The following is a 14,621-nucleotide window of genomic DNA, read 5'->3' as shown; positions in this document are numbered from 1 at the left end:
TTTGTTCCCCTGCCCTGTGCCCGCACCACACCGTCCACACCCGGTAGCCCTCCCTCATGGCGGCTGCTGAAGCCATTGCCTGGGCTCTGCGGGCGCTCCTCGGCCCACCCAGTGGGGGCAGCCTTGGCAGGGTCTAAAGGGCAGGAAGGATCCCACACCTCAGCGGTCATTTGACTACAAAGATGGCCAGTTGTCCCTGTGAGCCTGCGCTGCTCTTGGGCTGGGGGAGGGTTTGTCGCTGCCTGCCTTGTTGCCGCCTCCATGTGAGTTTCTGCGAGTGCGTGTGTGTGTTTGTATGTTTGCACGCATGCACTTCTCCTCTGTTGTGTGCTGCTGGTCTTTATGCCCACCTCCAGACTATCTTGGCCCAGAGGCGCCCCTGAGGCTACGCCGGCAGAATCTGGGTTCTCGCCAGTGTTTCCTGAACCTTGATGAAAACTCAGCCTCCGTCCACTCTCCTCATTCCCAGCTGAGTTGGTGCAGGTTCCAGGGGCGCTGGATGCAAAGAACAATGGACCCAGCTCCGGATCTGCACAACCGGGGAGACCTGTTTGTTCCTGAGCTCCTCAGTCTATATGGAGGAGGCTTGTTTTGTCATCTGTGAAAACGCTGCGGTTCGGCCTACCCTGTGCAGGACCCCGCGCTGAGTGCTGGGGATGCAAAACCCAAGAACCTTAAAGGAACTGACAATTTAAATGGGGAACATTCAAAGAATAGAAAAATATCTAAAGAAAGCATTTTGGTGGGGTATAGCCCCTCCTACGGGCCTAGGGAAGACTTCAAGAGAGGCAGAGCCTAAAAGTGGGCTTTGAATGATGTAAAATAGTTTATCAAGTAGGAAGAAAGGGCTCCTGCAAAGGTTGCCAAGCTTTTGTGGCTATAGAGATTGGAACTTCAGGCCCTAGCGTGTGCTGATTGCATGGAAAAGCGAGTTTTGATGGTGATAGTGGCATTCTTTGGGGGTTGAGATCTCCCTTATGCCTCAGAAAGGAAGATAACATTCTGATCTTTTCAAATGACATGATGAGGTTACATTGAATGAGTGAATGAACAAGTGTAAGGATATATAACCCCAGACCTTAGAAATACTCGGAGGCAAACCTTGGATAGTTTGCTGGTTTGGTTCCAGAAAAACCATGCAGTAGAGTGAGCTGTAATCAAAATTTACTAGTGGAGGGTTTTTTCCTTCAGTTTTAAATGAAAGAAAAAAAAATAGGGCAACATCTATGATGCACAATGAAGCTACACACAATAGAATGAGGTCTGCCTATACAACCTTCTTGTTTTCTGCTTAATACGTATCTTCCCTGTATTCCCTTTATTTCAGTGTCTTCCTTCCAAAGCCTGGACACACTGAAGCAAGCGTGGATGCCAATGAGCTCTTCTAGACCTGAGTTTTCTTTGACTTGGTTGTGTGAACCAGCTTTTATGGAATCATTAAGGCTTGAACACAAAAACTGGAGAAACAGCCTCAATTATCTAAAATGTTGTCATCAGAAAATTCAGGAAGATGCTATTTTTATCTCTGTCTCCTACTATTTATAAAATTACTGTTTTCACTTTAAATTACAAACAGGTGGTGGCCTTGCCTGGTTGGCTGAGCAGTAGAGTGCTGGCCCAGTGTGTGGAAGTCCTGGGATCAATTCCTGGCTAGGACACACAGAAGAGGCACCCATCTGCTTCTTCAACCTTCCCCCGCTCCTTCCTCTCTATCTCTCTCTTTTCCTCCTGCAGCCAAAGCTCCATTGGAGCAAAGTTGACACTGGGCACTGAGGAGGGCTCCATGGCCTCTGCCCCTGGCACTAGAATGGCTCCTGTTGCAACAGAGCAACACCCCAGATGGGCAGAGCTTTGCCCCCTGGTGGGCATGTTGGGTGGATCCCGGTCGGGTGCATGTGTGGAGTCTGACTACTTTCCTGCTTCAAACTTTGAAGGAAAAATATAAATAAATTAAGAACAGGTGGTATTAGCCTTTTAGCATCTGAGGAGAGCAGCAAGGAAAGGTTTCGGTCATGGTAGGTCCCAGGGGAGTATGTGGGTCTACCGTCGCTGAGTGGGGGAGTCTCAGGGAGAGAAGCTGGGAGACCAGTGCATGAGAGAGCATGGAGCATGGTGTGTGCTGCTGCCCTGGGTGCAGGTCCTGTCTGAATGGAGAGGGTACAGAGGGGAATGTGGGGAGGAGGAAATGAGAGGCATCTGCAAAGTCCCTGAATGTTCCCAGGAGGGGAGGATCAGTGTGTCACTGTGAGGAGAGTTATGAAAGGTCTAGGTCATGGGGCAGCTCCTAAGGCAGTCTTAATTGAATATTGAAATAAGGTGGCCCAGGGGAAAGCTGTTCTCAGCTGGTTTCTCCAGTATGTGTGTCAAGACAGTATTCTCAGATGGATGCCCATGGCCATAACCACATAGTGACTCTTTGAAGGTTTGCTGTTGATGTATTTGCAGTGCAGGGCTACCTCAATGCTTCTCCTGCAGCCATGGCTCAATTAAAGCAAATTGGCCCCAGGTGCTGAGGGTGGCTCCATAGTGTCTGCCTCAAACACTAAGAACAACCTGAATGCTAAGCAACGGAGCAACGCCCCAGATGCTCAAACCATCGCCCCCAGTGGGCTTGATGGGTTGTCCCACATACGGGACAATGATTACCCTCTCTTGATCCCGCTCTGACTCTGGGACACACCGGGGACTCACTTCCCTGCGAGTAAGGTACTAACTGAGGTTGGACCATGCAAAGGCTAGGACGAGTAATTCAGCTACATCTACAATGATTACACTCTTTCATCTCGCTAAAACACTTTGAAACACTGGGGAATCACTTCCCTGACAATAAGGTACTTACTGAGGTGGACCCTGCAAAGGCTAACTTAGGAAATTAAGTTACATATACAATGATTACCCTGTCTTGATCCCGCTCTGACTCTGGGAAGACTGGGGACGCACTTCCCTGAGAGTAAAGTTCTAACTGAGGGTTTACCATGCAAAAGTATGGGGAATTCACTATATAGATACCCTCTCTTGATCCTATTCAGCGTCTGAGACACACTGGGGACTCACCTACAAGGTAGTAAGGTACTTAATGAGGGTGGACCATGCAGAGGCTAGCATGAGGAATTCACTATATCTACAATGATTACCCTCTCTTGACCCGCTCTAACTCTGGGACACACTGGGGACTCACTTCCCTGAGAGTAAGGTACTTAGTGAGGGTGGACTATGCAAAGACCATGATGGGGAATGCAGCTACATCTAAAATGTTTACCCGGCCCTGGCTGGTTGGCTCAGCGGTGGAATGTTGGCCTGGTGTGCAGGGGACCCAGGTTCGATTCCTGGCCAGGGCACATAGGAGAAGAACCCATTTGCTTCTCCACCCCCCCTTCCTCTCTGTCTCTCTCTCTTCCCTTCCCACAGCCAAGGCTCCATTGGAGCAAAGATGGCCCGGGTGCTGGGGATGGCTCCTTGGCCTCTGCCCCAGGCACTAGAGTGGCTCTGGTCACAGCAGAGCAATGCCCCAGAGGGGCAGAGCATTGCCCCCTGGTGGGCAGAGCGTCGCCCCTGGTGGGCGTGCCAGGTGAATCCCGGTCGGGCGCATGCGGGAGTCTGTCTGACTGTCTCTCCCCATTTCCAGCTTCGGAGAAATAAAAATAAATAAATAAATAAATAAAATGTTTACCCTTTCTTGATCCCACTCTGACTCAAGGAAACACTGGGGACTCATGTCCCTGAGAGTTAGGTACTTACTGAGGGTGGACAATGCAGAGGCTAGGATTTGAATTTCAGTTACATCTAAAATCATTACCCACACTTGATTCCGCTCTGACTCTGGAACACAATGTGTACTCACTTCCCTGAGAGTAAGGTTCATCCTGAGGGTGGACCATGCAGAGGCTAGCATGGGGAATTCAGTATATCTACAATAATTACCCTCTCTTGATCCCGCTCTGACTCTAGGACAAACTGAAGACTCATTTCCTTGAGAGTAAGGTACTTTCTGAGAGTGAACAATGCAGAGGCTTCCACAGTGAATTCACTATATCTTCAATGATTACCCTCTCTTGATCCTGCTTTGAATGTAGAACACACTGGGGACACACTACCCTGAGAGTAAGGTACTTACTGAGGGTGGACCATGCAGAGGCTAGCATGGGGAATTCACTATACCTACAATCATTACCCTCTCTTGACCTGCTCTGACTCTGGGACACACTGGGGACTCACTTTCCTGAGAGTAAGGTACTTACTGAGATTGGACCATGCAGGGGTCATCATGCAGAATTCAGCAACATCTATAATGATTACCATCTCTTGATCCCTCTCTGACTCTAGGACACACTGGGGACTCACTTCCCTGAGATGAATGTACTTACTGAGGTTTTACCATGCAGAGGCTAGCACTGGGAATTCACTATATCTACAATCATTACCCGCTCTAGATCTGCTCTGACACTGGACACACTGGGGACTCCCTTCTTTGAGAGTAACGTACTTACATAGGGTGGGCCATGCAGAGGCCAGCACAAGGAATTCAGCTGTATCTACAATGATTACTTTTTTTATATCCCGCTCTTACACTGGGACATTTTGGGGACTCACTTCTCAGAGAGTAAGGTACTTAATGAGGGTGGACCATGCAGAGGCTAGTATGGGGAATTCAACTACATCTAAAATAATTACCCACTCTTGATCTCGCTCTGACTCTGGGACACACTGTGTACTCACTTCCCTGAGAGTAAGGTACATCCTGAGGGTGGACCATGCAGAGGCTAGCATGGGGAATTCAGTATATCTACAATGATTACCCTCTGTTGGTCCCACTCTGACTCTTGGACACACTGGTGACTCAACTCCCTGAGAGTAATATACTTACTGCGGGAGGATCAAGCAGAGGCTAGCACAGGTAATTCAGCTACATCTACAATGATTCCCCTCTTTTGATCACGATCTTACTCGGGGGCACACTGGGGACTCACCTTCCAGATAGTAAGATACTTAATGAGGGTGGACCGTACAGAGGCTAGCATGAAGAACTCATTATATCTACAATGATTACATTCTCTTGTTCCCGCTCAGACACTGGGACACTCTGGAAACTCACTTCCATGAGAGTAAGGTACTTACTGAGGGTGGACCCTGACGAGGCTATCATGGGGAATTCACTATATCTACAATGGTTACCCTCTCTTGATCCTGTTCTCAATCTCGGACACACTGACAACTCACTTCCCAGAGAGTAAGGTATTTACTGAGGGCTCACCATTCAGAGTCTAGCACGGGGAATTCAGCTACATCTACAATAAATACCCTCTCTTGATCACGCTGTGATTCTGGGATGTACTGGGAACTCACTTCCCTGAGAGTAAGTTACTACCTGAGGCTAATTGGGGAATTCACTATATCTACAATGATAACCCTCTCTTGATCCTGCTCTGTCTCTGCAACACTCTGGGGACCCACTTCCCTGAGAGTAAGAAACTTACTGAGGGTGGATCATGTAGAGTCTAGCCTGGAAAATTCGCCTACATCTGCAATGATTACCATCTCTTGATCCAGCTATGACTCTGGGACACACTGGGGACTCACTTACCGGAGAGCAAGGTACTTATTGAATGTGGACCATGCAGAGCCTAGCACGAAAAAATTATTATATCTAGAATGATTATCCTCTCTTGATCTCACTCTGAATCTGGTACATCCTGGGGACTCACTTCCCTGAGAGTATGGTACTTCTTGAAGGAGGACCTTGAAGAGGCTAGCATGGTCAATTCACTATATCTTCAATGATTACCCTCTTTTGATGACGCTCTCAATCTGGGACACACCGAGGACTCACTACCCTGAGAGTAATGTACTTAATGATGGTGGACCTTGCAGAGGTTAGCATAAGGAATTCAGCTGTATTTACAATGATTACCCTCTCTTGACCCAGTACTGACACTAGGACACTCTAGGGACTCACTTCCATGAGAGTAATGTACTTACTGAGGGTGGACCATGCAGAGGTAGCACAAGAAATTCAGCTGTATCTATAATGATTACTCCCTCTAGATCCTGCTTTGATTCTGCGACACACTGGTGACTCACCTTTTGAGTGTAACATACTTTCCTAGGGTGGACCATGCAGAGGCTAGCATGACGAATTCAGCTACATCTACAATGATTACCCTGTCTTGACCTTTATCTCATTTTGGGACACACTGAAGACCCACTTCCTGAGAGTAAGGTACTTACTGAAGGTGGACCATGAAGAGTCTAGCACAAGAAATTCAGCTGTATCTACAATAATTACACTTTCTTGATCGTGCTCTAACTCTGGGACACACTGGGGACTCACCTCCCCAAGAGTAACGTACTTACTGTGTGTGGACCATGCAGAGGCTAGCACTGGAAATTCACCATATCTACAATGATTATATTCTATTAATCCCGCTCTAACTTTGGGACACACTGTGGACACACTTCCCTGAGAGTAAGAAATTTATTGAGGATTGACCATGCAGAGGCTAGCAACAAGGAATTCACTATATCTACAATGATTACCCTTTTGTGATCTTGCTCTGACTCTGGATAACTCTGGAAACTCATTTCCATGAATGTAAGGTAATTACTGAGCATAAACCAGGCAGAGGCTAGCACGAAGAATTCACATTATATACAATGATTACCCTCTCTTGGTCTTGTTCTGTCTCTGGGACACACTGGGTACTCACTCTCTCAAGAGTAAGGTACTTATTGAGGGTGGACCATGCAGAGGCTAGCAAGGTGAATTCACTATATCTACAATGATTTCCCTCTCTATATCCCGATCTTGCTCTAGGACACACTGGGGACTTACATCCCTGACAGCAATGTACATACTGAGGGTGGACCCTGCAAAGGATAGCACAGGGATTTTACTATATCTACCATGTATACCCACTCTTGATCCCGCTCTGACCCTGGGTCACTCTGGTGAATCATTTCCCTTAAAATAAGGTACTTAGTGAGGGTGGATCATGCAGAAGCTAGCATGGGAAATTCAGCTACATTTATAATAATTCCCATCTCTTGACCTCACTCTGACAATGGGTCACACTGGGGACTCACTTCCCTGAGAGTAACGTACATCCTGAGGAAGGACCATGCAGAGGATAGCATGGTGAATTCACTACATATTCAATGATTACCCTCTCTAGATCCCGCTCTGACTCTGGGACAAACAGGAGACTCACTACCCTGAGAGTAATGTACTTACTGAGGGTGGACCATGCAGGTGCTAGCACAAGGAATTCAGCTGTATCTACAATGAATACCTTCTCTTGATCCTGCTTTGACTCTGGAAAACTCTAGGGACTCACTTACCTGAGAGTAAGGTACTTATGGAGGGTGGACCACACAAAGACTAGCACAAGAAATTCAGCTGTATCTACAATGATTACCCTCCCTTCATCCTGCTTTGACTCTGAAACACACTAGGGACTCACCTTCCTGTGAGTAAGGTATATACTGAGGGTGGACGATGCAGAGGCTAGCATGGAAAATTCACTATATATACAATAATTACCCTCTCTTGATCGCACTCTGACACTGGGACACAATGGGGACTCACTTTCCCAAGAATAAGGTACTTATTGAAGGTGGACTATGCAGAGGCTGGCTCGGGTAATTCACTATATTTACAATGATTACCCTCTTTTGATCTGGCTATGACTCTGGACAAACTGGAAACTCACTTTTCTGAGAATAAGGTACTTACAGAGGGTGTACCATGCAGAGGCTAGCATGAGGAATTCAGCTGTATTTACAAGAATTACTCTGTATTGATCCTGCTCTGACTCTGGGACACTCTGCAGACTCTCTTACCTGAGAATAAGGTACTTACTGAGGATGGATCATGCAGAGGTTAGCATTGGGAATTCAGTGTATCTACAACGATTACCCTCTCTTGGTCCTGCTTTGACTCTGGGAAACTCTAGGGACTCACTTACCTGAGAGTTTTGTACTTAATGAGGGTGGACCATGCTGGGGCTAGCACAAGGAATTCAGCTGTATGTACAATGATTACCCTCTCTTGATCCCGCACTGACACTGGGACACTCTAGGGACTCACTTCCCTGAGAGTAAGGTACTTAATGAGGGTGGACCATGCAGAGGTAGCACAAGAAATTCAGCTGTATCAGCCTGACCTATGGTGGTGCAGTGGATAAAGCATCGACCTGGAAATGCTGAGGTCGCCAGTTTGAAACCCTGGGCTTGCCTGGTCCAGGCACATATGGGAGTTGATGCTTCCAGCTCCTCCCCCCCTTCTCTCTCTCTCTCCCTGTCTCTCTCCTGTCTAAAAATGAATAAAAAAAAGAAATTCACCTGTATCTATAATGACTACTCCCTCTAAATTCTGCTTTGATTTGGGGACACACTGGGGACTCGCCTCCCGAGTGTAAACTACTTTCCTTGGGTGGACCATGCAGAGGCTAGCACAAGGAATTTACCATTTCTACAATAATTACCCACTCTTGATCACGCACTGAATCTGGGACACACTGTGGAAATACTTCCCTGAGAGAAAGGTACTTACTGAGGGTGGACCACGCAGAGGCTAGCATGTTTAATTCAGCTACATCTACAATGATTACCCTCTGTTGATCTCACTTTTTCTCTGGGATGCACTGGAAACTCACTTCCCTGAGAGTAAGGTACCTAATGAGGGTGGACCATGCAAAGGCTAGCATGGAAAATTCATTATATATACAATGATTACCCTCTCTTGATCCCGCTCTGACTATGGGAAACACTGGGGACTCACTTTCCTGAGTAAGGTACTTACACAGAGAACCATGCAGAATCTAGCATGAGGAATTTACTATATCTACAATGTTATCCTCTCTTTATCCCGTGCTGGCACTGGGACACACTGGGACTCACTACCCTGAGAATATAAACTTACTGTGGGTTGACCATGCGGAGGCTAGCAACAAGGAATTCACTATATCTACAATGAATACCTATTCTTGATCCCACTCTGATTTTTGGACACACTGGGAACTCACTACCCTGAGAGTAAGGTACTTACTGAGGGTGGACCATGCAGAAGCTAGCACAAGGAATTCAGCTACATCTTCAATGATTACCCTCTCTTGATCTTGCTCTGAGTCTGGGACACACTGGGGACTCATTTCCCTGAGAGTAAGGAACTTAATGAGTGTGGTCCTTGCAGAGGCTAGCATGGGGAATTCAGCTACATTTACAATGATTCCCCTCTCTTAATAACGCCCTGACCCAGAGACAAACTGTTGACACACTTCCTTGAGAGTAAGGAACTTACTGAGGGTCGATCCTGAAGAGGCTAGCCTGGAGAATTCAGTTATATCTACAATGATTACACCCTCTTGATCCGCTCTGACTTTAGGACACACTGTGGACTCATATTCCTAAGAGCAACATATATCCTGAGAGTGGACCATGCAGAGGCTAGCACGGTGAATTCACTATATTTTTAATGATTACACACTCTTGATATCTCTCAGACCCTTGGACACACTGTGACTCACTATCCTGAGAGTAAGATACTTAAGGAGGATGGACCATGCATAGGACAGCACAGAAAATTCAGCTTCATCTACAATGAGTATGCTCTCTTAATCCCGCTCTAATTCTTTGACACACTCTGGACTCACTTCCCTGTGAGTAAGTAACCTACTGTGTGTGGACCATGTAAAGGCTAGAATAAAGAATTCACCTACATCTACAATGATTACTTTCTCTTGATATTGCTCTCACTTTGGGACACACTGGACACTCACTTCCCTGAGAGTAACGTATTTATTGAGGATGGACCATGCAGAGGCTCGCATGGGGAATTCACCTACATCAACAATGATTACCCTCTCTTGATCCTGCTCTGACTCTGAACCAAACTGGCATAACTTTCCTGAGAGTAAGGTACTTACTGAGGTTTGACCCTGCAGAGGCTAGACTGGGGAATTCACTACATCTACAATGATTACCCAGTCTTGACCCCACTCTTACGCTGGGACAATCAGGGGACTCACTTACCTGAGAGTAAGGAATTTACTAAGGGTGGACCATGCGGAGGCTAGCACAAGGAATTCAGCTGTATCTACAATGATTACCCTCTCTTGATCCCACTTTGACTCTGGGACAATCTAAGGACTCACTTTTCTGAGAGTAAGGTACTTAGTGAGGGTTAACCATGCAGAGTCTAGCATAAGAAATTCACTATATATACAATGATTACCCTCTCTAATTCTGCTCTAACTTGTGGGACACACTGGGTACTCACATCCCCGAGAGTAACATATTTACTGAGGGTGGACATTGCAGAGGCTATCTCAGGAATTCACAATATCTACAATGATTACTCTCTCTAATCCCACTCTGAATCTGGGACACACTGTGGACACACTTTTCTGAAAGTAATGTATTTACTGAGGGTGGACCATGCAGAGGCCAGCATGGAGAATTGAGCTACATCTACAGTGTTTACCCTCTCCTTATCCCGCTCTGACTCTGGGATACACAGGGCACTCACTTGCCCGAGAGTATGGTGCTTACTGAGGGTGGACCATGCACAAGCTAGCACAGGGAATTCACTATATCTACAATGAATACACTCTCTAGATCCTGCTCTGACTCTGGGACACACTGGGGACTCACTAACCTTAGAGTAAGGTACTTACTGAGGGTGGACCATGCAGGGGCTATCACAAAAAAATTCAGCTGTATCTACAATGATTACATTCTCTTGATCCCTCTTTGACTCTGGGACACTCTAGCAGGGGTCTCCAAACTTTTTACACAGGGGGCCAGTTCACTGTCCCTCAGACCATTGGAGGGCTGCCAAATACAGTGGTCCTCTCACTGACCACCAATTAAAGCGGTGCCCCTTCCAGAAGTGCAGTGGGGGCTGGATAAATGGCCTCAGGGGTCGCATTGCAGCCCGCGGGCCATAGTTTGGGGACACCTGCAACTCACTTCCCTGAGAATAAGTTACTTATTGAGGGTGGACCATGCAAAGGCTAGCACAAGAAATTCATCTGTATCAACAATGATTACCCTTTCTTGATCATGCTCTGAATCTGGGACACTCTAGGGACTCACTTTTCCGAGAGTATGTTACTTACAAAAGTTGGACCATGCAGAGGCTACCACAAGAAATTTAGCTGTATCTAAAATGATTACCCTATCTTGATCCCACTACGACACTGGGACACACTTCCCTGAGATTAATGTACTTACTGAGGGTGGACCATGCACAATCTAGCATGGGGAATTCAGTTACATAAACAATGATTACCCTCTCTTGATCCCACTCTGACTCTGGGAAACAATGGGGACTAACTTGCTGACAGTAAGGTACTTACTGATGGTGGACAATGCAGAGACTAGCATGGAAAATTCATTATATATAAAATGATTACCCTCTCTTGGTCACACTTTGACTCTGGGAAACACTGGGGACTCACTTTCCCAAGAGTAAGGTACTTACTGAGGGTGGACGATGCAGAGGCTAGCATGGACAATTCACTCTATCTACAATGATTACCCTCTCTTGATTTCACAGTGACGCTGAAACACACTGGGGACTCAGTTCCCTGAGAGCAAGGTACTTACTGAGCATGGACCATGCAGAGTCTAGCATGGTGAATTTACTATATCTACAATAATTACCCTCTCCTGATCCCACTCTGATTCTGGAAACTCTAAAAACTCACCTCCTTGAGATTAAGGTACTTACTGAGGATGGAGCATGCAGAGGCTAGATTGGGGAATTCACTATATCTACAAGTAGTACACTCTCTTGATTAGTTTGACTCTGGGACACACTGGGGACTCACTTTTCTGAGAGTAAGGTACTTACTGAGTGTGGACCATGCAGAGCCTAGTATGGAAAATTCAGATACATATACAATGATAACCCACACTTGATAATGCTCTGACTCTGGGACACAATGGGGACTCACTTTCCTGAGAGTAATTTACAACCTAAGGTTGGACCATGCAGAGTCTAGCATGGGGAATTTACTATATTTACAATGATTACCCTATATTGATCCTGATTTGACTCTGGACACACTGGGGACTCTCTTCTCTGATAGTAAGTTCTTACTGTGGGTGGACCCTGCAGAGAGTAGCCTGCAGAATTCAGTTACATCTACAATGATTACCCTCTCTTGATTTCGCTCTGACTCTGGGACACACTGGAAAATCACTTTCCTGAGAGTAAGGTACATCCTGAGGATAGATCATGTAGAGGCTAGCATCAGGAATTCACTATATTTACAATGATAACCCTCTTTTGATACTGCTCTGATGCTGAAACACACTGGCGACTCACATCCTTGAGAGTAAGGTACATACTGAGGGTGGACCATGCAAAGGTTATCACAGTGAATTCACTATATCTTCAATATTTACCCTCTCTTTATTCCACTCAGATGTTGGGACACACTGGGGACTCTCAGCCCTGAGAGTAAGGTACTTACTTAGGGTGCACAATGCAGAGGCTAGAACAATGAATTCAGCTGTATCTGCAATAATTATTCTCTCTTGATTTTGCTCTCACCCTGAGACACTCTAGTTACTGACTTTTCTGAGAGTAAGGTACTTACTGAGGGTGGACCATGCAGAGGCTAGCACAAGGAATTGAGCTCTACCTACAATGATTACACCCTCTTGATCCCGGTCTGACTGAGGGACACACTAGGGACTCACCTCCCTGAGAGAAACATACTTACTTAGGGTAGACCATGCAGTGGCCAGCACGGAAAATTCACTATATCTACAATACCTCTCTTTATTAAGGTCTGACTCTGTGATACACTGTGGACACACTTCCCTGAGTGTAAGGTATTTAATGAGAGTGGACCATGTAGAGGCTAGCATAAGGAATTCAGCTACATCTACAATGATTACCCACTCATGATCATGCACTGACTCTAGGACACACTGGGACACCTTCCCTGAGAGTAAAGTACATCCTGAGGGAGAACTATTCAGAGGCTGTCATAAGGAATTCACTATATTTACTATGATTACCCTTAATTGATCCCGCTCTGACTCTGGACACCTGAGGACTTACTTCTCTGAGAGTAAGGTACTTACAAAGGGTGGACATTGCAGAAGCTAGCACGGGGAATTCAGCTACATCGACAATGATTAACCTCTTTTGACCCCGCTTCCAATCTGGGACACACTGGGGACTCACTTTTCTGAAAGTAATGTACTTACTGAGGGTGGACCATGCAAAAGCTAGCATAGGGAATTCAGCTATATCTACAATGATTACCCTCCTTTGATCTTGCTCTCAATCTGGAACACACTGGTGATTCTCTTCCCTGAGAGTAAGGTACTTACTGAGAGTGTACCATGCAGGGGCTAGCATTGGATATTCAGCTACATCAACAATAATTACCCTTTCTTGATTTTGCTCTGACTCTGGGACACACTGGGGACACACCTCCCTGAGAGTAAGGTATATACTGAGGATGAACCATGCAAAGGATAGCATGGGGAATTCACTATATATACAATAATTACCCTCTCTTGATTACAGTCTGACTCTGGAACACCCTGGGGACTCACCTTTCTGAGAGTAAAATACTTACTGAGGGTGGAACATGCAGAGGCTAGCATGGAAAATTCAGCTACATCTACAATGATTACCCACTCTTGATCACACTCAGACTCTGGGACACACTGGGGACACACCTCCCTGAGAGTAAGGTACATACTGAGGATGGACCATGCAAAGGCTAGCATGGGGAATTCACTATATGTACAATCATTACTCTCTCTTTATCCTGCTTTGACTCTGGGTAACACTGGGGACTCACTTCCCAAAGAGTAATGTACTTACTGAGGGTGGTCCATGCAGAGGCCAGCATGGGGAATTCACTATATCTACAATGATTACCCTCCATTGATTCCACTCTGACTCTGGGACACAATGGGGACTCAGTTCCCTGAGAGTAAGGTACTTACTGAGCATGGACCATGCAGAGGCTAGTATGGTGAATTCACTATATCAACAATGATTACCCTCTCTTGATTCTGCTTTGACCCTGTGAAAAACTGTGGACACACTTCCCTGAGAGTAAGGTACTTACTGAGGGTGGACCATGCAGAAGCTAGCATGGGGAATTAAGCTACATCTACAATGATTACCCACTCGTGATTACACTCTGACTCTGGAACACAATGGGGACTCACTTCCCTTAGAGTAAGGTTCATCCCAAGGGTGGACCATGCAGAGGCTTGCATGGGAAATTCATTATATTTAAAATGATTACCCTCTATTGATCTCACTCTGACTCTGGACAAACTGGGGACTCACTTCTCTGATAGTAAGGTACTTACTGAGGGTGGACCATGCAAGGGATAGCATAGGGAATTCACTATATCTACAATCATTACTCTCTCTTGATCCCTCTCTGACTCGGGGACACACTGGGGATTCACTTCCCTGAGAATAAGGTACTTACTGAGGGTGGACCTTGCAGAGGCCAGCACGTGGTATTCAGCTATATCTACAACGAATATCCTCTCTTGATCTTGCTCTGATTCTGGGACACACTATGGACTCACTACTTGTGAGTAAGGAATTTACTGAGTGTGGACCATGCAAAGGC

The sequence above is a fragment of the Saccopteryx leptura genome, chromosome 4 (assembly GCF_036850995.1).
Source record: "Saccopteryx leptura isolate mSacLep1 chromosome 4, mSacLep1_pri_phased_curated, whole genome shotgun sequence".
NCBI lineage: Eukaryota > Metazoa > Chordata > Mammalia > Chiroptera > Emballonuridae > Saccopteryx > Saccopteryx leptura.
This window is presented reverse-complemented; position numbering follows the sequence as displayed.